General features: G+C 40.5%; 15 non-coding genes across 15 annotated transcripts; all 15 read right to left on the bottom strand.

The window, feature by feature from the left end:
* Window positions 1-455: 455 nt before the first annotated feature.
* TRNAW-CCA (transfer RNA tryptophan (anticodon CCA)) lies at window positions 456-527 on the bottom strand. The gene has a single exon. It is a non-coding gene; the product is annotated as a tRNA-Trp (tRNA).
* Window positions 528-999: 472 nt separating this feature from the next.
* TRNAW-CCA (transfer RNA tryptophan (anticodon CCA)) lies at window positions 1,000-1,071 on the bottom strand. The gene has a single exon. It is a non-coding gene; the product is annotated as a tRNA-Trp (tRNA).
* Window positions 1,072-1,536: 465 nt separating this feature from the next.
* On the bottom strand, window positions 1,537-1,608 carry TRNAW-CCA (transfer RNA tryptophan (anticodon CCA)). The gene has a single exon. It is a non-coding gene; the product is annotated as a tRNA-Trp (tRNA).
* Window positions 1,609-2,617: 1,009 nt separating this feature from the next.
* Window positions 2,618-2,689, bottom strand: TRNAW-CCA (transfer RNA tryptophan (anticodon CCA)). The gene has a single exon. It is a non-coding gene; the product is annotated as a tRNA-Trp (tRNA).
* A 673-nt stretch (window positions 2,690-3,362) lies between these two features.
* Window positions 3,363-3,434, bottom strand: TRNAW-CCA (transfer RNA tryptophan (anticodon CCA)). Its single transcript has one exon. It is a non-coding gene; the product is annotated as a tRNA-Trp (tRNA).
* Window positions 3,435-3,903: 469 nt separating this feature from the next.
* Window positions 3,904-3,975, bottom strand: TRNAW-CCA (transfer RNA tryptophan (anticodon CCA)). Its single transcript has one exon. It is a non-coding gene; the product is annotated as a tRNA-Trp (tRNA).
* A 682-nt stretch (window positions 3,976-4,657) lies between these two features.
* TRNAW-CCA (transfer RNA tryptophan (anticodon CCA)) lies at window positions 4,658-4,729 on the bottom strand. The gene has a single exon. It is a non-coding gene; the product is annotated as a tRNA-Trp (tRNA).
* A 1,009-nt stretch (window positions 4,730-5,738) lies between these two features.
* TRNAW-CCA (transfer RNA tryptophan (anticodon CCA)) lies at window positions 5,739-5,810 on the bottom strand. The gene has a single exon. It is a non-coding gene; the product is annotated as a tRNA-Trp (tRNA).
* A 674-nt stretch (window positions 5,811-6,484) lies between these two features.
* Window positions 6,485-6,556, bottom strand: TRNAW-CCA (transfer RNA tryptophan (anticodon CCA)). Its single transcript has one exon. It is a non-coding gene; the product is annotated as a tRNA-Trp (tRNA).
* Window positions 6,557-7,025: 469 nt separating this feature from the next.
* TRNAW-CCA (transfer RNA tryptophan (anticodon CCA)) lies at window positions 7,026-7,097 on the bottom strand. Its single transcript has one exon. It is a non-coding gene; the product is annotated as a tRNA-Trp (tRNA).
* A 686-nt stretch (window positions 7,098-7,783) lies between these two features.
* On the bottom strand, window positions 7,784-7,855 carry TRNAW-CCA (transfer RNA tryptophan (anticodon CCA)). Its single transcript has one exon. It is a non-coding gene; the product is annotated as a tRNA-Trp (tRNA).
* Window positions 7,856-11,407: 3,552 nt separating this feature from the next.
* On the bottom strand, window positions 11,408-11,479 carry TRNAW-CCA (transfer RNA tryptophan (anticodon CCA)). Its single transcript has one exon. It is a non-coding gene; the product is annotated as a tRNA-Trp (tRNA).
* Window positions 11,480-11,948: 469 nt separating this feature from the next.
* Window positions 11,949-12,020, bottom strand: TRNAW-CCA (transfer RNA tryptophan (anticodon CCA)). The gene has a single exon. It is a non-coding gene; the product is annotated as a tRNA-Trp (tRNA).
* A 686-nt stretch (window positions 12,021-12,706) lies between these two features.
* On the bottom strand, window positions 12,707-12,778 carry TRNAW-CCA (transfer RNA tryptophan (anticodon CCA)). Its single transcript has one exon. It is a non-coding gene; the product is annotated as a tRNA-Trp (tRNA).
* Window positions 12,779-19,411: 6,633 nt separating this feature from the next.
* TRNAW-CCA (transfer RNA tryptophan (anticodon CCA)) lies at window positions 19,412-19,483 on the bottom strand. The gene has a single exon. It is a non-coding gene; the product is annotated as a tRNA-Trp (tRNA).
* Between the last annotated feature and the right edge of the window lie 587 nt (window positions 19,484-20,070).

Below are 20,070 nucleotides of genomic sequence, written 5' to 3'. Positions count from 1 at the left end.
AGTGCTGCAATACTTCTCATGAAAAGTGCATGAGATAATATATGGACCCCATCTGGAAATTTGCTACTCTTAATCACAGCTTAGAAAAGACATAAAGAGGGCTGAATTAAGATCATCACATTCGGATTCATTGATTTCAAGTTTAAAATTAAAAATCTAGTAATAATCCCTCTTCTTTTACAAATTCAAAGATGACAATGGCGTAAACAAACTGTTAGGTGTTCCCGCAGTGGATTAATTTTTTTAATGCTTTGAACTCAATTCCCAAAGGATATTTCTCGTCAAAGAATTGTTGATAAGATATTAATCTATATAATTTAAATAAAATACTTTGTTAAACCCTGTGCTGCCAAGTTGCAACAAAGTTGAGTTATTCTACTGTTAGTAAGTTTACGCAGTTTCCGTTTCAATCTTAACCCAAGCATCAATCAAGTTATGAAAAGATGAAAGTTAATAGACCCCGACGTGATTTGAACACGCAACCTTCTGATCTGGAGTCAGACGCGCTACCGTTGCGCCACGAGGTCAGTTGAAAAGCATGTGTGCTCCAGTACTTCTCAAGAAAAGTGCATGAGATAATATATGGAAGCCATTTGGAAATTTGCTACTTTCAATCACAGTTTAGAAAAGACATAAAAGAAGGCTGAATTAAGATCATCACATTCGGATTCATTGATTTCCAGTTTAAAATTAAAAATCTAGTAATATTCCCTCTTCTCTTACAAATTCAAAGATGACAATGGCGTGAATAAACTGTTAGGTGTTGCCGGCATTGATTAATTTTTTTAATGCTTTGAACTCAATTCCCAAAGGATATTTCTCGTCAAAGTATTGTTGATAAGATATTAATCTATATAATTTAAATAAAACACTTTGCTAAACCCTGTGCTGACAGGTTGCAACAAAATTGAGTTATTCTACTGTTAGTAGGATTACGCAATTTTTGTTTCAATCTTAACCCAAGCATCAATCAAGTTATGAAAAGATGTAAGAGTTAAATGACCCCGACGTGATTAGAACACGCAACCTTCTGATCTGGAGTCAGACGCGCTACCGTTGTGCCACGAGGTCAGTTGAAAAGCATGTGTGCTCCAGTACTTCTCAAGAAAAGTGCATGAGATAATATATGGAAGCCATCTGGAAATTTGCTACTTTTAATCACAGTTTAGAAAAGACATAAAGAGGGCTGAATTAAGATCATCACATTTGGATTCATTGATTTCCAGTTTAAAATTAAAAATCTAGTAATAATCCCTCTTCTCTTACAAATTCAAAGATGACAATGGCGTGAACAAACTGTTAGGTGTTCCCACAGTGGATTCATTTTTTTAATGCTTTGAACTCAATTCCCAAAGGATATTTCTCGTCAAAGTATTGTTGATAAGATATTAATCTATATAATTTAAATAAAACACTTTGTTAAACCCTGTGCTGCCAAGTTGCAACAGTTGAGTTATTCTACTGTTAGTAAGATTACGCAGTTTCCGTTTCAATCTTAACCCAAGCATCAATCAAGTTATGAAAAGATGAGTTAATTGACCCCGACGTGATTTGAACACGCAACCTTCTGATCTGGAGTCAGACGCGCTACCGTTGCGCCACGAGGTCAGTTGAAAAGCATGTGTGCTCCAGTACTTCTCAAGAAAAGTGCATGAGATAATATATGGAAGCCATCTGGAAATTTGCTACTTTTAATGACATTTTGGGAAAGATATAAACAAGGATGAATTAAGATCATGACATTCAGATTCAGGGTTTTCCAGTTTAAAATGTAAAATATAGTAATAAACTCTCTTTTCTTACAAATTCAAAGATGACAATGGCATGAACAAAGTGTTAGCTGTTCCCGGCATGGATTATTTTTTTATGTTTTGAACTCAATTCTCAAATGATATTTCTCACCAAAGTATTGTTGATAAGATTTTAATCTACATAATTTAAATAAAACACCTTTTTTAAACACTTTGCCTGCAGGTGGCAACAAAGTCGAATTATTCTATTGTCAGTAGAATTACGCAGTTTCCGTTTTCAATCTTAACACAATCATCTATCAAGTTATGAATAGACGAAAGAGCTACTTGACCCTGATGTGATATCAACATGCAACCTTATGACCTTGAGTCAGAAGTGCTACCATTGTGCACAAGGTCAGTTGAAAAGCATGTTTGCTGCAATACTTCACATGAAAAGTGCATGAGATAATATATGGACCCCATCTGGAAATTTGCTACTTTTAATCACAGCTTAGAAAAGACATAAAGAGGGCTGATTTAAGATCATCACATTCGGATTCATTGATTTCAAGTTTAAAATTAAAAATCTAGTAATAATCCCTCTTCTTTTACAAATTCAAAGATGACAATGGCGTAAACAAACTGTTAGGTGTTCCCACAGTGGATTCATTTTTTTAATGCTTTGAACTCAATTCCCAAAGGATATTTCTCGTCAAAGTATTGTTGATAAGATATTAATCTATATAATTTAAATAAAACACTTTGTTAAACCCTGTGCTGCCAGGTTGCAACAAAATTGAGTTATTCTACTGTTAGTAGGATTACGCAGCTTCCGTTTCAATCTTAACCCAAGCATCAATCAAGTTATGAAAAGATGAGTTAATTGACCCCGACGTGATTTGAACACGCAACCTTCTGATCTGGAGTCAGATGCGCTACCGTTGCGCCACAAGGACAGTTGAAAAGCATGTGTGCTCCAGTACTTCTCAAGAAAAGTGCATGAGATAATATATGGACCCCATCTGGAAATTTGCTACTTTTAATCACAGCTTAGAAAAGACATAAAGAGGGCTGAATTAAGATCATCACATTCGGATTCATTGATTTCAAGTTTAAAATTAAAAATCTAGTAATAATCCCTCTTCTTTTACAAATTCAAAGATGACAATGGCGTAAACAAACTGTTAGGTGTTCCCGCAGTGGATTCATTTTTTTAATGCTTTGAACTCAATTCCCAAAGGATATTTCTCGTCAAAGTATTGTTGATAAGATATTAATCTATATAATTTAAATAAAACACTTTGTTAAACCCTGTGCTGCCAGGTTGCAACAAAGTTGAGTTATTCTACTGTGAGGCTATGTGCACACGTCAGGATTTTGTCAGGTTTTTTCAGGATTTTGTCAGGCTTTTTCCTCAGGTTTTGTAGCCAAAACCAGGAGTGTGTGATAAATGCAGAAGTGGTGCATATGTTTCTATTATACTTTTCCTCTAATTGTTCCATTCCTGGTTTTGGCTACAAAACCTGAGGAAAAAGCCTGACGTGTGCACATCCTTAGTAGGATTACGCAGTTTCCGTTTCAATCTTAACCCAAGCATCAATCAAGTTATGAAAAGATGAAAGAGTTAATTGACCCCGACGTGATTTGAACACGCAACCTTCTGATCTGGAGTCAGACGCGCTACCGTTGCGCCACGAGGTCAGTTGAAAAGCATGTGTGCTCCAGTACTTCTCAAGAAAAGTGCATGAGATAATATATGGAAGCCATCTGGAAATTTGCTACTTTCAATCACAGTTTAGAAAAGACATAAAGAGGGCTGAATTAAGATCATCACTTTCGGATTCATTGATTTCCAGTTTAAAATTAAAAATCTAGTAATAATCCCTCTTCTCTTACAAATTCAAAGATGACAATGGCGTGAACAAACTATTAGGTGTTCCCGCAGTGGATTCATTTTTTTAATGCTTTGAACTCAATTCCCAAAGGATATTTCTCGTCAAAGAATTGTTGATAAGATATTAATCTATATAATTTAAATAAAATACTTTGTTAAACCCTGTGCTGCCAAGTTGCAACAAAGTTGAGTTATTCTACTGTTAGTAAGTTTACGCAGTTTCCGCTTCAATCTTAACCCAAGCATCAATCAAGTTATGAAAAGATGAAAGTTAATTGACCCCGACGTGATTTGAACACGCAACCTTCTGATCTGGAGTCAGACGCGCTACCGTTGCGCCACGAGGTCAGTTGAAAAGCATGTGTGCTCCATTACTTCTCAAGAAAAGTGCATGAGATAATATATGGAAGCCATATGGAAATTTGCTACTTTCAATCACAGTTTAGAAAAGACATAAAAGAAGGCTGAATTAAGATCATCACATTCGGATTCATTGATTTCCAGTTTAAAATTAAAAATCTAGTAATATTCCCTCTTCTCTTACAAATTCAAAGATGACAATGGCGTGAACAAACTGTTAGGTGTTGCCGGCATTGATTAATTTTTTTAATGCTTTGAACTCAATTCCCAAAGGATATTTCTCGTCAAAGTATTGTTGATAAGATATTAATCTATATAATTTAAATAAAACACTTTGTTAAACCCTGTGCTGCCAGGTTGCAACAAAGTTGAGTTATTCTACTGTGAGGCTATGTGCACACGTCAGGATTTTGTCAGGTTTTTGTCAGGATTTTGTCAGGATTTTGTCAGGCTTTTTCCTCAGGTTTTGTAGCCAAAACCAGGAGAGTGTGATAAATGCAGAAGTGGTGCATATGTTTCTATTATACTTTTCCTCTAATTGTTCCATTCCTGGTTTTGGCTACAAAACCTGAGGAAAAAGCCTGACGTGTGTACATCCTTAGTAGGATTACGCAGTTTCCGTTTCAATCTTAACCCAAGCATCAATCAAGTTATGAAAAGATGAGTTAATTGACCCCGACGTGATTTGAACACGCAACCTTCTGATCTGGAGTCAGACGCGCTACCGTTGCGCCACGAGGTCAGTTGAAAAGCATGTGTGCTCCAGTACTTCTCAAGAAAAGTGCATGAGATAATATATGGAAGCCATCTGGAAATTTGCTACTTTTAATGACATTTTGGGAAAGATATAAACAAGGATGAATTAAGATCATGACATTCAGATTCAGGGTTTTCCAGTTTAAAATGTAAAATATAGTAATAAACTCTCTTTTCTTACAAATTCAAAGATGACAATGGCATGAACAAAGTGTTAGCTGTTCCCGGCATGGATTATTTTTTTATGTTTTGAACTCAATTCTCAAATGATATTTCTCACCAAAGTATTGTTGATAAGATTTTAATCTACATAATTTAAATAAAACACCTTTTTTAAACACTTTGCCTACAGGTGGCAACAAAGTCGAATTATTCTATTGTCAGTAGAATTACGCAGTTTCCGTTTTCAATCTTAACACAATCATCTATCAAGTTATGAATAGACGAAAGAGCTACTTGACCCTGATGTGATATCAACATGCAACCTTATGACCTTGAGTCAGAAGTGCTACCATTGTGCACAAGGTCAGTTGAAAAGCATGTTTGCTGCAATACTTCACATGAAAAGTGCATGAGATAATATATGGACCCCATCTGGAAATTTGCTACTCTTAATCACAGCTTAGAAAAGACATAAAGAGGGCTGAATTAAGATCATCACATTCGGATTCATTGATTTCAAGTTTAAAATTAAAAATCTAGTAATAATCCCTCTTCTTTTACAAATTCAAAGATGACAATGGCGTAAACAAACTGTTAGGTGTTCCCACAGTGGATTCATTTTTTTAATGCTTTGAACTCAATTCCCAAAGGATATTTCTCGTCAAAGTATTGTTGATAAGATATTAATCTATATAATTTAAATAAAACACTTTGTTAAACCCTGTGCTGCCAGGTTGCAACAAAATTGAGTTATTCTACTGTTAGTAGGATTACGCAGTTTCCGTTTCAATCTTAACCCAAGCATCAATCAAGTTATGAAAAGATGAGTTAATTGACCCCGACGTGATTTGAACACGCAACCTTCTGATCTGGAGTCAGATGCGCTACCGTTGCGCCACAAGGACAGTTGAAAAGCATGTGTGCTCCAGTACTTCTCAAGAAAAGTGCATGAGATAATATATGGACCCCATCTGGAAATTTGCTACTTTTAATCACAGCTTAGAAAAGACATAAAGAGGGCTGAATTAAGATCATCACATTCGGATTCATTGATTTCAAGTTTAAAATTAAAAATCTAGTAATAATCCCTCTTCTTTTACAAATTCAAAGATGACAATGGCGTAAACAAACTGTTAGGTGTTCCCGCAGTGGATTCATTTTTTTAATGCTTTGAACTCAATTCCCAAAGGATATTTCTCGTCAAAGTATTGTTGATAAGATATTAATCTATATAATTTAAATAAAACACTTTGTTAAACCCTGTGCTGCCAGGTTGCAACAAAGTTGAGTTATTCTACTGTGAGGCTATGTGCACACGTCAGGATTTTGTCAGGTTTTTGTCAGGATTTTGTCAGGCTTTTTCCTCAGGTTTTGTAGCCAAAACCAGGAGTGTGTGATAAATGCAGAAGTGGTGCATATGTTTCTATTATACTTTTCCTCTAATTGTTCCATTCCTGGATTTGGCTACAAAACCTGAGGAAAAAGCCTGACGTGTGCACATCCTTAGTAGGATTACGCAGTTTCCGTTTCAATCTTAACCCAAGCATCAATCAAGTTATGAAAAGATGAAAGAGTTAATTGACCCCGACGTGATTTGAACACGCAACCTTCTGATCTGGAGTCAGACGCGCTACCGTTGCGCCACGAGGTCAGTTGTAAAGCATGTGTGCTCCAGTACTTCTCAAGAAAAGTGCATGAGATAATATATGGAAGCCATCTGGAAATTTGCTACTTTCAATCACAGTTTAGAAAAGACATAAAGAGGGCTGAATTAAGATCATCACTTTCGGATTCATTGATTTCCAGTTTAAAATTAAAAATCTAGTAATAATCCCTCTTCTCTTACAAATTCAAAGATGACAATGGCGTGAACAAACTATTAGGTGTTCCCGCAGTGGATTCATTTTTTTAATGCTTTGAACTCAATTCCCAAAGGATATTTCTCGTCAAAGAATTGTTGATAAGATATTAATCTATATAATTTAAATAAAATACTTTGTTAAACCCTGTGCTGCCAAGTTGCAACAAAGTTGAGTTATTCTACTGTTAGTAAGTTTACGCAGTTTCCGCTTCAATCTTAACCCAAGCATCAATCAAGTTATGAAAAGATGATAGTTAATTGACCCCGACGTGATTTGAACACGCAACCTTCTGATCTGGAGTCAGACGCGCTACCGTTGCGCCACGAGGTCAGTTGAAAAGCATGTGTGCTCCATTACTTCTCAAGAAAAGTGCATGAGATAATATATGGAAGCCATTTGGAAATTTGCTACTTTCAATCACAGTTTAGAAAAGACATAAAAGAAGGCTGAATTAAGATCATCACATTCGGATTCATTGATTTCCAGTTTAAAATTAAAAATCTAGTAATATTCCCTCTTCTCTTACAAATTCAAAGATGACAATGGCGTGAACAAACTGTTAGGTGTTGCCGGCATTGATTAATTTTTTTAATGCTTTGAACTCAATTCCCAAAGGATATTTCTCGTCAAAGTATTGTTGATAAGATATTAATCTATATAATTTAAATAAAACACTTTGTTAAACCCTGTGCTGCCAGGTTGCAACAAAGTTGAGTTATTCTACTGTGAGGCTATGTGCACACGTCAGGATTTTGTCAGGTTTTTGTCAGGATTTTGTCAGGTTTTTGTCAGGCTTTTTCCTCAGGTTTTGTAGCCAAAACCAGGAGTGTGTGATAAATGCAGAAGTGGTGCATATGTTTCTATTATACTTTTCCTCTAATTGTTCCATTCCTGGTTTTGGCTACAAAACCTGAGGAAAAAGCCTGACGTGTGTACATCCTTAGTAGGATTACGCAGTTTCCGTTTCAATCTTAACCCAAGCATCAATCAAGTTATGAAAAGATGAAAGAGTTAATTGACCTCGACATGATTTGAACACGCAACCTTCTGATCTGGAGTCAGACGCGCTACCGTTGCACCACGAGGTCGATTGAAAAGCATGTGTGCTGTTGTGAATTTGCTTTTTGCTCCCTCTAGTGGTTTCTAGTTCTTTGACTCTGGTTTTTCTGTCATTCCTTTTATCCGCACCTGGGTCGTTAGTTAGGGGTGTTGCTATATAAGCTCCCTGGACCTTCAGTTCAATGCCTGGCAACGTAGTTATCAGAGCTAGTCTGCTGTGCTCTTGTCTACTGATCCTGGTTCCAGTTATATCAGCTAAGTCTGCCTTTTGCTTTTTGCTATTTGTTTTGGTTTTGTATTTTTGTCCAGCTTGTTCCAAATCTATATCCTGACCTTTGCTGGAAGCTCTAGGGGGCTGGTGTTCTCCCCCCGGACCGTTAGACGGTTCGGGGGTGCAGACTTCCACGTTCCTCTGAGACCCTCGCCATTGGGGTCATAACAGTTTGCCAGGCCAGTATTAAATGTTTAATGCATTGCAGAAGAGGGATTATAAGAAAGAAGATTCTGAGTTTTTTTTTTTTTTCTTCTTCCCCTTTACCTCAGAGTGGCTATGCTTGCTGCAGACATGAATGTCCAGACCTTGATTACAAGTGTGGACCAGCTGGCTACTCGTGTGCAGGGCATACAAGACTATGTTATCAGAAATCCTAGGTCAGAACCTAAAATACCGATTCCTGAACTGTTTTCCGAAGACAGGTTTAAGTTTAGGAATTTCGTGAATAATTGTAAATTGTTTTTGTCCCTGCGACCCTGTTCATCTGGAGATTCTGCTCAGCAAGTAAAAATTGTTATTTCGTTCTTACGGGGCGACCCTCAGGATTGGGCTTTTTCGCTGGCGCCAGGAGATCCAGCATTGGCTGATCTTGATGCGTTTTTTCTGGCGCTCGGTTTACTTTATGAGGAACCCAATCTTGAGATTCAGGCAGAAAAGGCCTTGCTGGCTATGTCTCAGGGGCAGGACGAGGCTGAAGTGTATTGCCAAAAATTTCGGAAATGGTCCGTGCTGACACATTGGAACGAGTGTGCACTGGCCGCTAATTTTAGAAATGGCCTTTCTGAAGCCATTAAGAATGTTATGGTGGGTTTTCCCATTCCCACAGGTCTGAATGATACTATGGCACTGGCTATTCAAATTGACCGGCGGTTGCGGGAGCGCAAAACCGCAAATTCCCTCATGGTGTTGTCTGAACAGACACCTAATTCGGTGCAATGTGATAGAAAAACCGCAAATTCCCTCATGGTGTTGTCTGAACAGACACCTGATTTAATGCAATGTGATAGAATCCTGACTAGAAATGAGCGGAAAATTCATAGACGCCGGAATGGCTTGTGCTACTACTGTGGTGATTCTACACATGTTATCTCAGCATGCTCTAAACGTATAGCTGAGGTTGTTAGTCCTGTCACCGTTGGTAATTTGCAACCTAAATTTATTCTGTCTGTAACTTTGATTTGCTCACTGTCATCTTATCCTGTCATGGCGTTTGTAGATTCAGGTGCTGCCCTGAGTCTCATGGATCTCTCATTTGCTAAGCGCTGTGGTTTTACTCTTGAACCATTAGAAAATCCTATTCCTCTTAGGGGTATTGATGCTACACCATTGGCAGCAAATAAACCGCAGTATTGGACACAGGTTACCATGTGCATGACTCCTGAACACCGCGAGGTGATACATTTCCTGGTTTTACATAAAATGCATGATTTGGTTGTTTTAGGGCTGCCATGGTTACAGACCCATAATCCAGTCCTGGACTGGAAGGCTATGTCAGTCTCAAGTTGGGGCTGTCGTGGTATTCATGGGGATTCCCTGCCTGTGTCTATTGCTTCTTCTACGCCTTCGGAAGTTCTGGAGTATTTGTCTGATTATCAGGATGTCTTCAGTGAGTCTGAGTCCAGTGCACTGCCTCCTCATAGGGACTGTGACTGTGCTATAGATTTGATCCCAGGCAGTAAATTTCCTAAGGGAAGACTGTTTAATCTGTCGGTACCTGAACATACCGCTATGCGTTCATATATCAGGGAGTCTCTGGAGAAAGGACATATTCGTCCGTCTTCTTCCCCTCTTGGTGCGGGATTCTTTTTTGTGGCAAAAAAGGACGGATCTTTGAGACTTTGTATTGATTATTGGCTTTTAAATAAGATCACTGTCAAATTTCAGTATCCTTTACCGCTGTTGTCTGACTTGTTTGCCCGGATTAAGGGTGCCAAGTGGTTCACCAAGATAGACCTTCGTGGTGCGTACAACCTTGTGCGCATTAAGCAAGGTGATGAATGGAAAACCGCATTCAATACGCCCGAAGGTCATTTTGAGTACTTGGTGATGCCTTTTGGGCTCTCCAATGCGCCTTCAGTTTTTCAGTCCTTTATGCATGACATTTTCCGGAGGTATCTGGATAAATTTTTGATTGTTTATCTGGACGATATTTTGGTTTTTTCTGATAATTGGGATTCGCATGTGGAGCAGGTCAGGTTGGTCTTTAAAATTTTGCGTGAAAATTCTTTGTTTGTCAAGGGCTCAAAGTGTCTCTTTGGTGTACAGAAGGTTCCCTTTTTGGGGTTCATTTTTTCCCCTTCTGCTGTGGAGATGGACCCAGTCAAGGTCCGAGCTATTCTTGATTGGACTCAGCCCTCGTCAGTTAAGAGTCTTCAGAAGTTCTTGGGCTTCGCTAACTTCTACCGTCGTTTTATCGCTAATTTTTCTAGCATTGTGAAACCTTTGACGGATATGACCAAGAAGGGCTCCGATGTAGCTAACTGGGCTCCTGCTGCCGTGGAGGCTTTCCAGGAGTTGAAACGCCGGTTTACTTCGGCGCCTGTTTTGTGCCAGCCTGACGTCTCACTTCCCTTTCAGGTTGAGGTGGATGCTTCGGAGATTGGGGCAGGGGGCGTTTTGTCGCAGAGAGGCCCTGGTTGCTCTGTTATGAAACCTTGTGCCTTTTTCTCTAGGAAGTTTTCGCCTGCCGAGCGAAATTATGATGTGGGCAATCGGGAGTTGTTGGCCATGAAATGGGCATTTGAGGAGTGGCGTCATTGGCTCGAGGGTGCTAAGCATCGTGTGGTGGTCTTGACTGATCACAAAAATCTGATGTATCTCGAGTCTGCTAAACGCCTTAATCCGAGACAGGCCCGCTGGTCATTGTTTTTCTCCCGCTTTGATTTTGTTGTCTCGTATTTACCAGGTTCAAAGAATGTGAAGGCCGATGCTCTTTCTAGGAGCTTTGTGCCTGATGCTCCTGGAGTCGCTGATCCTGTTGGTTAAACCCTGTGCTGCCAGGTTGCAACAAAGTTGAGTTATTCTACTGTGAGGCTATGTGCACACGTCAGGATTTTGTCAGGTTTTTGTCAGGATTTTGTCAGGCTTTTTCCTCAGGTTTTGTAGCCAAAACCAGGAGTGTGTGATAAATGCAGAAGTGGTGCATATGTTTCTATTATACTTTTCCTCTAATTGTTCCATTCCTGGATTTGGCTACAAAACCTGAGGAAAAAGCCTGACGTGTGCACATCCTTAGTAGGATTACGCAGTTTCCGTTTCAATCTTAACCCAAGCATCAATCAAGTTATGAAAAGATGAAAGAGTTAATTGACCCCGACGTGATTTGAACACGCAACCTTCTGATCTGGAGTCAGACGCGCTACCGTTGCGCCACGAGGTCAGTTGTAAAGCATGTGTGCTCCAGTACTTCTCAAGAAAAGTGCATGAGATAATATATGGAAGCCATCTGGAAATTTGCTACTTTCAATCACAGTTTAGAAAAGACATAAAGAGGGCTGAATTAAGATCATCACTTTCGGATTCATTGATTTCCAGTTTAAAATTAAAAATCTAGTAATAATCCCTCTTCTCTTACAAATTCAAAGATGACAATGGCGTGAACAAACTATTAGGTGTTCCCGCAGTGGATTCATTTTTTTAATGCTTTGAACTCAATTCCCAAAGGATATTTCTCGTCAAAGAATTGTTGATAAGATATTAATCTATATAATTTAAATAAAATACTTTGTTAAACCCTGTGCTGCCAAGTTGCAACAAAGTTGAGTTATTCTACTGTTAGTAAGTTTACGCAGTTTCCGCTTCAATCTTAACCCAAGCATCAATCAAGTTATGAAAAGATGATAGTTAATTGACCCCGACGTGATTTGAACACGCAACCTTCTGATCTGGAGTCAGACGCGCTACCGTTGCGCCACGAGGTCAGTTGAAAAGCATGTGTGCTCCATTACTTCTCAAGAAAAGTGCATGAGATAATATATGGAAGCCATTTGGAAATTTGCTACTTTCAATCACAGTTTAGAAAAGACATAAAAGAAGGCTGAATTAAGATCATCACATTCGGATTCATTGATTTCCAGTTTAAAATTAAAAATCTAGTAATATTCCCTCTTCTCTTACAAATTCAAAGATGACAATGGCGTGAACAAACTGTTAGGTGTTGCCGGCATTGATTAATTTTTTTAATGCTTTGAACTCAATTCCCAAAGGATATTTCTCGTCAAAGTATTGTTGATAAGATATTAATCTATATAATTTAAATAAAACACTTTGTTAAACCCTGTGCTGCCAGGTTGCAACAAAGTTGAGTTATTCTACTGTGAGGCTATGTGCACACGTCAGGATTTTGTCAGGTTTTTGTCAGGATTTTGTCAGGTTTTTGTCAGGCTTTTTCCTCAGGTTTTGTAGCCAAAACCAGGAGTGTGTGATAAATGCAGAAGTGGTGCATATGTTTCTATTATACTTTTCCTCTAATTGTTCCATTCCTGGTTTTGGCTACAAAACCTGAGGAAAAAGCCTGACGTGTGTACATCCTTAGTAGGATTACGCAGTTTCCGTTTCAATCTTAACCCAAGCATCAATCAAGTTATGAAAAGATGAAAGAGTTAATTGACCTCGACATGATTTGAACACGCAACCTTCTGATCTGGAGTCAGACGCGCTACCGTTGCACCACGAGGTCGATTGAAAAGCATGTGTGCTGTTGTGAATTTGCTTTTTGCTCCCTCTAGTGGTTTCTAGTTCTTTGACTCTGGTTTTTCTGTCATTCCTTTTATCCGCACCTGGGTCGTTAGTTAGGGGTGTTGCTATATAAGCTCCCTGGACCTTCAGTTCAATGCCTGGCAACGTAGTTATCAGAGCTAGTCTGCTGTGCTCTTGTCTACTGATCCTGGTTCCAGTTATATCAGCTAAGTCTGCCTTTTGCTTTTTGCTATTTGTTTTGGTTTTGTATTTTTGTCCAGCTTGTTCCAAATCTATATCCTGACCTTTGCTGGAAGCTCTAGGGGGCTGGTGTTCTCCCCCCGGACCGTTAGACGGTTCGGGGGTGCAGACTTCCACGTTCCTCTGAGACCCTCGCCATTGGGGTCATAACAGTTTGCCAGGCCAGTATTAAATGTTTAATGCATTGCAGAAGAGGGATTATAAGAAAGAAGATTCTGAGTTTTTTTTTTTTTTCTTCTTCCCCTTTACCTCAGAGTGGCTATGCTTGCTGCAGACATGAATGTCCAGACCTTGATTACAAGTGTGGACCAGCTGGCTACTCGTGTGCAGGGCATACAAGACTATGTTATCAGAAATCCTAGGTCAGAACCTAAAATACCGATTCCTGAACTGTTTTCCGAAGACAGGTTTAAGTTTAGGAATTTCGTGAATAATTGTAAATTGTTTTTGTCCCTGCGACCCTGTTCATCTGGAGATTCTGCTCAGCAAGTAAAAATTGTTATTTCGTTCTTACGGGGCGACCCTCAGGATTGGGCTTTTTCGCTGGCGCCAGGAGATCCAGCATTGGCTGATCTTGATGCGTTTTTTCTGGCGCTCGGTTTACTTTATGAGGAACCCAATCTTGAGATTCAGGCAGAAAAGGCCTTGCTGGCTATGTCTCAGGGGCAGGACGAGGCTGAAGTGTATTGCCAAAAATTTCGGAAATGGTCCGTGCTGACACATTGGAACGAGTGTGCACTGGCCGCTAATTTTAGAAATGGCCTTTCTGAAGCCATTAAGAATGTTATGGTGGGTTTTCCCATTCCCACAGGTCTGAATGATACTATGGCACTGGCTATTCAAATTGACCGGCGGTTGCGGGAGCGCAAAACCGCAAATTCCCTCATGGTGTTGTCTGAACAGACACCTAATTCGGTGCAATGTGATAGAAAAACCGCAAATTCCCTCATGGTGTTGTCTGAACAGACACCTGATTTAATGCAATGTGATAGAATCCTGACTAGAAATGAGCGGAAAATTCATAGACGCCGGAATGGCTTGTGCTACTACTGTGGTGATTCTACACATGTTATCTCAGCATGCTCTAAACGTATAGCTGAGGTTGTTAGTCCTGTCACCGTTGGTAATTTGCAACCTAAATTTATTCTGTCTGTAACTTTGATTTGCTCACTGTCATCTTATCCTGTCATGGCGTTTGTAGATTCAGGTGCTGCCCTGAGTCTCATGGATCTCTCATTTGCTAAGCGCTGTGGTTTTACTCTTGAACCATTAGAAAATCCTATTCCTCTTAGGGGTATTGATGCTACACCATTGGCAGCAAATAAACCGCAGTATTGGACACAGGTTACCATGTGCATGACTCCTGAACACCGCGAGGTGATACATTTCCTGGTTTTACATAAAATGCATGATTTGGTTGTTTTAGGGCTGCCATGGTTACAGACCCATAATCCAGTCCTGGACTGGAAGGCTATGTCAGTCTCAAGTTGGGGCTGTCGTGGTATTCATGGGGATTCCCTGCCTGTGTCTATTGCTTCTTCTACGCCTTCGGAAGTTCTGGAGTATTTGTCTGATTATCAGGATGTCTTCAGTGAGTCTGAGTCCAGTGCACTGCCTCCTCATAGGGACTGTGACTGTGCTATAGATTTGATCCCAGGCAGTAAATTTCCTAAGGGAAGACTGTTTAATCTGTCGGTACCTGAACATACCGCTATGCGTTCATATATCAGGGAGTCTCTGGAGAAAGGACATATTCGTCCGTCTTCTTCCCCTCTTGGTGCGGGATTCTTTTTTGTGGCAAAAAAGGACGGATCTTTGAGACTTTGTATTGATTATTGGCTTTTAAATAAGATCACTGTCAAATTTCAGTATCCTTTACCGCTGTTGTCTGACTTGTTTGCCCGGATTAAGGGTGCCAAGTGGTTCACCAAGATAGACCTTCGTGGTGCGTACAACCTTGTGCGCATTAAGCAAGGTGATGAATGGAAAACCGCATTCAATACGCCCGAAGGTCATTTTGAGTACTTGGTGATGCCTTTTGGGCTCTCCAATGCGCCTTCAGTTTTTCAGTCCTTTATGCATGACATTTTCCGGAGGTATCTGGATAAATTTTTGATTGTTTATCTGGACGATATTTTGGTTTTTTCTGATAATTGGGATTCGCATGTGGAGCAGGTCAGGTTGGTCTTTAAAATTTTGCGTGAAAATTCTTTGTTTGTCAAGGGCTCAAAGTGTCTCTTTGGTGTACAGAAGGTTCCCTTTTTGGGGTTCATTTTTTCCCCTTCTGCTGTGGAGATGGACCCAGTCAAGGTCCGAGCTATTCTTGATTGGACTCAGCCCTCGTCAGTTAAGAGTCTTCAGAAGTTCTTGGGCTTCGCTAACTTCTACCGTCGTTTTATCGCTAATTTTTCTAGCATTGTGAAACCTTTGACGGATATGACCAAGAAGGGCTCCGATGTAGCTAACTGGGCTCCTGCTGCCGTGGAGGCTTTCCAGGAGTTGAAACGCCGGTTTACTTCGGCGCCTGTTTTGTGCCAGCCTGACGTCTCACTTCCCTTTCAGGTTGAGGTGGATGCTTCGGAGATTGGGGCAGGGGGCGTTTTGTCGCAGAGAGGCCCTGGTTGCTCTGTTATGAAACCTTGTGCCTTTTTCTCTAGGAAGTTTTCGCCTGCCGAGCGAAATTATGATGTGGGCAATCGGGAGTTGTTGGCCATGAAATGGGCATTTGAGGAGTGGCGTCATTGGCTCGAGGGTGCTAAGCATCGTGTGGTGGTCTTGACTGATCACAAAAATCTGATGTATCTCGAGTCTGCTAAACGCCTTAATCCGAGACAGGCCCGCTGGTCATTGTTTTTCTCCCGCTTTGATTTTGTTGTCTCGTATTTACCAGGTTCAAAGAATGTGAAGGCCGATGCTCTTTCTAGGAGCTTTGTGCCTGATGCTCCTGGAGTCGCTGATCCTGTTGGTATTCTTAAAGATGGAGTTATCTTGTCAGCTATTTCTCCGGATCTGCGACGTGTGTTGCAGAGATTTCAGGCTGATAGGCCTGAGTCTTGTCCACCTGACAGATTGTTTGTCCCGGATAAGTGGACCAGCAGAGTCATTTCCGAGGTTCATTCCTCGGTGTTGGCAGGTCACCCGGGAATTTTTGGCACCAGAGATCTGGTGGCCAGGTCCTTTTGGTGGCCTTCCTTGTCAAGGGATGTGCGGTCATTTGTGCAGTCCTGTGGGACTTGTGCTCGAGCTAAGCCTTGCTGTTCTCGTGCCAGCGGTTTGCTCTTGCCCTTGCCTGTCCCGAAGAGACCTTGGACACATATCTCCATGGATTTCATTTCTGATCTTCCGCTATCTCAGGGCATGTCCGTTATCTGGGTGATATGTGATCGCTTCTCCAAGATGGTCCATTTGGTTCCTTTGCCTAAGCTGCCTTCCTCTTCCGATCTGGTTCCTGTGTTTTTCCAGAACGTGGTTCGTTTGCACGGCATCCCTGAGAATATTGTGTCAGACAGAGGATCCCAGTTCGTTTCCAGGTTCTGGCGATCCTTTTGTAGTAGGATGGGCATTGATTTGTCGTTTTCGTCTGCTTTCCATCCTCAGACTAATGGACAGACGGAGCGAACCAATCAGACTTTGGAGGCTTATTTGAGGTGTTTTGTCTCTGCTGATCAGGACGATTGGGTGACATTCTTGCCGTTGGCTGAGTTTGCCCTTAATAATCGGGCTAGTTCCGCCACCTTGGTTTCGCCTTTTTTCTGCAACTCTGGTTTCCATCCTCGCTTTTCTTCGGGTCATGTGGAGCCTTCTGACTGTCCTGGGGTGGATTCTGTGGTGGATAGGTTGCAGCAGATCTGGAATCATGTGGTGGACAACTTGAAGTTGTCACAGGAGAAGGCTCAGCGCTTTGCCAACCGCCGCCGCGGTGTGGGTCCCCGACTACGCGTTGGGGATTTGGTATGGCTTTCTTCCCGCTTTGTTCCTATGATGGTCTCCTCTCCCAAATTTAAACCTCGTTTTATTGGGCCTTACAAGATATTGGAAATCCTTAATCCTGTATCTTTTCGTCTGGATCTTCTTGTGTCGTTTGCTATTCACAATGTATTTCATAGGTCCTTGTTGCGGCGGTACATTGTGCCTGTAGTTCCTTCTGCTGAGCCTCCTGCTCCGGTGTTGGTTGAGGGCGAGTTGGAGTACGTGGTGGAGAAGATCTTGGATTCTCGCCTCTCCAGGCGGAGGCTTCAGTACCTGGTCAAGTGGAAGGGCTATGGTCAGGAGGATAATTCCTGGGTGGTCGCCTCTGATGTTCATGCGGCCGATTTGGTTCGTGCCTTTCATGCCGCTCATCCTGATCGCCCTGGTGGTCGTGGTGAGGGTTCGGTGACCCCTCACTAAGGGGGGGGTACTGTTGTGAATTTGCTTTTTGCTCCCTCTAGTGGTTACTAGTTTTTTGACTCTGGTTTTTCTGTCATTCCTTTTATCCGCACCTGGGTCGTTAGTTAGGGGTGTTGCTATATAAGCTCCCTGGACCTTCAGTTCAATGCCTGGCAACGTAGTTATCAGAGCTAGTCTGCTGTGCTCTTGTCTACTGATCCTGGTTCCAGTTATATCAGCTAAGTCTGCCTTTTGCTATTTGTTTTGGTTTTGTATTTTTGTCCAGCTTGTTCCAAATCTATATCCTGACCTTTGCTGGAAGCTCTAGGGGGCTGGTGTTCTCCCCCCGGACCGTTAGACGGTTCGGGGGTTCTTGAATTTCCAGTGTGGATTTTGATAGGGTTTTTGTTGACCATATAAGTTACCTTTCTTTATTCTGCTATCAGTAAGCGGGCCTCTCTGTGCTAAACCTGGTTCATTTCTGTGTTTGTCATTTCCTCTTACCTCACCGTCATTATTTGTGGGGGGCTTCTATCCAGCTTTGGGGTCCCCTTCTCTGGAGGCAAGAAAGGTCTTTGTTTTCCTCTACTAGGGGTAGCTAGATTCTCCGGCTGGCGCGTGTCATCTAGAATCAACGTAGGAATGATCCCCGGCTACTTCTAGTGTTGGCGTTAGGAGTAGATATATGGTCAACCCAGTTACCACTGCCCTATGAGCTGGATTTTTGTATTCTGCAGACTTCCACGTTCCTCTGAGACCCTCGCCATTGGGGTCATAACAGTGTGCTCCATTACTTCTTATGAATAGTGCATGAGATAATATATGGAAGCCATCTGGAAATTTGCTACTTTTAATGACACTTTGGGAAAGATATAAACAAGGATGAATTAAGATCATGACATTCAGATTCAGCGTTTTCCAGTTTAAAATGTAAAATCTAGTAATAAACTCTCTTTTCTTACAAATTCAAAGATGACAATGGCATGAACAAAGTGTTAGCTGTTCCCGGCATGGATTATTTTTTTATGTTTTGAACTCAATTCCCAAATGATATTTCTCACCAAAGTATTGCTGATAAGATTTTAATCTACATAATTTAAATAAAACACCTTTTTTAAACACTTTGCCTACAGGTGGCAACAAAGTCGAATTAATCTATTGTCAGTAGAATTACGCAGTTTCCGTTTTCAATCTTAACACAATCATCTATCAAGTTATGAATAGACAAAAGAGCTACTTGACCCTGATGTGATATCAACATGCAACCTTATGACCTTGAGTCAGAAGTGCTACCATTGTGCACAAGGTCAGTTGAAAAGCATGTTTGCTGCAATACTTCAAATGAAAAGTGCATGAGATAATATATGGACCCCATCTGGAAATTTGCTACTTTTAATCACAGCTTAGAAAAGACATAAAGAGGGCTGAATTAAGATCATCACATTCGGATTCATTGATTTCAAGTTTAAAATTAAAAATCTAGTAATAATCCCTCTTCTTTTACAAATTCAAAGATGACAATGGCGTAAACAAACTGTTAGGTGTTCCCGCAGTGGATTCATTTTTTTAATGCTTTGAACTCAATTCCCAAAGGATATTTCTCGTCAAAGTATTGTTGATAAGATATTAATCTATATAATTTAAATAAAACACTTTGTTAAACCCTGTGCTGCCAGGTTGCAACAAAGTTGAGTTATTCTACTGTGAGGCTATGTGCACACGTCAGGATTTTGTCAGGTGTTTGTCAGGATTTTGTCAGGATTTTGTCAGGATTTTGTCAGGCTTTTTCCTCAGGTTTTGTAGCCAAAACCAGGAGTGGGTGATAAATGCAGAAGTGGTGCATATGTTTCTATCATACTTTTCCTCTAATTGTTCCACTCCTGGTTTTGGCTACAAAACCTGAGGAAAAAGCCTGACGTGTGCACATCCTTAGTAGGATTACGCAGTTTCCGTTTCAATCTTAACCCAAGCATCAATCAAGTTATGAAAAGATGAAAGAGTTAATTGACCCCGACGTGATTTGAACACGCAACCTTCTGATCTGGAGTCAGACGCGCTACCGTTGTGCCACGAGGTCAGTTGAAAAGCATGTGTGCTCCAGTACTTCTCAAGAAAAGTGCATGAGATAATATATGGAAGCCATCTGGAAATTTGCTACTTTTAATCACAGTTTAGAAAAGACATAAAGAGGGCTGAATTAAGATCATCACATTTGGATTCATTGATTTCCAGTTTAAAATTAAAAATCTAGTAATAATCCCTCTTCTCTTACAAATTCAAAGATGACAATGCCGTGAACAAACTGTTAGGTGTTCCCACAGTGGATTCATTTTTTTAATGCTTTGAACTCAATTCCCAAAGGATATTTCTCGTCAAAGTATTGTTGATAAGATATTAATCTATATAATTTAAATAAAACACTTTGTTAAACCCTGTGCTGACAGGTTGCAACAAAGTTGAGTTATTCTACTGTTAGTAGGATTACGCAATTTTCGTTTCAATCTTAAACCAAGCATCAATCAAGTTATGAAAAGATGAAAGAGTTAGTTGACCCCGATGTGATTTGAACACGCAACCTTCTGATCTGGAGTCAGACGCGCTACTGTTGCACCACGAGGTCAGTTGAAAAGCATCTGTGCTCCAGTACTTCTCAAGAAAAGTGCA

Source organism: Ranitomeya variabilis, chromosome 5, assembly GCF_051348905.1.
Source record: "Ranitomeya variabilis isolate aRanVar5 chromosome 5, aRanVar5.hap1, whole genome shotgun sequence".
Taxonomy (NCBI): Eukaryota; Metazoa; Chordata; class Amphibia; order Anura; family Dendrobatidae; genus Ranitomeya; species Ranitomeya variabilis.
Note: the sequence above shows the minus strand (reverse complement) of the source record. Positions and strands in the feature narration are given on the sequence as shown.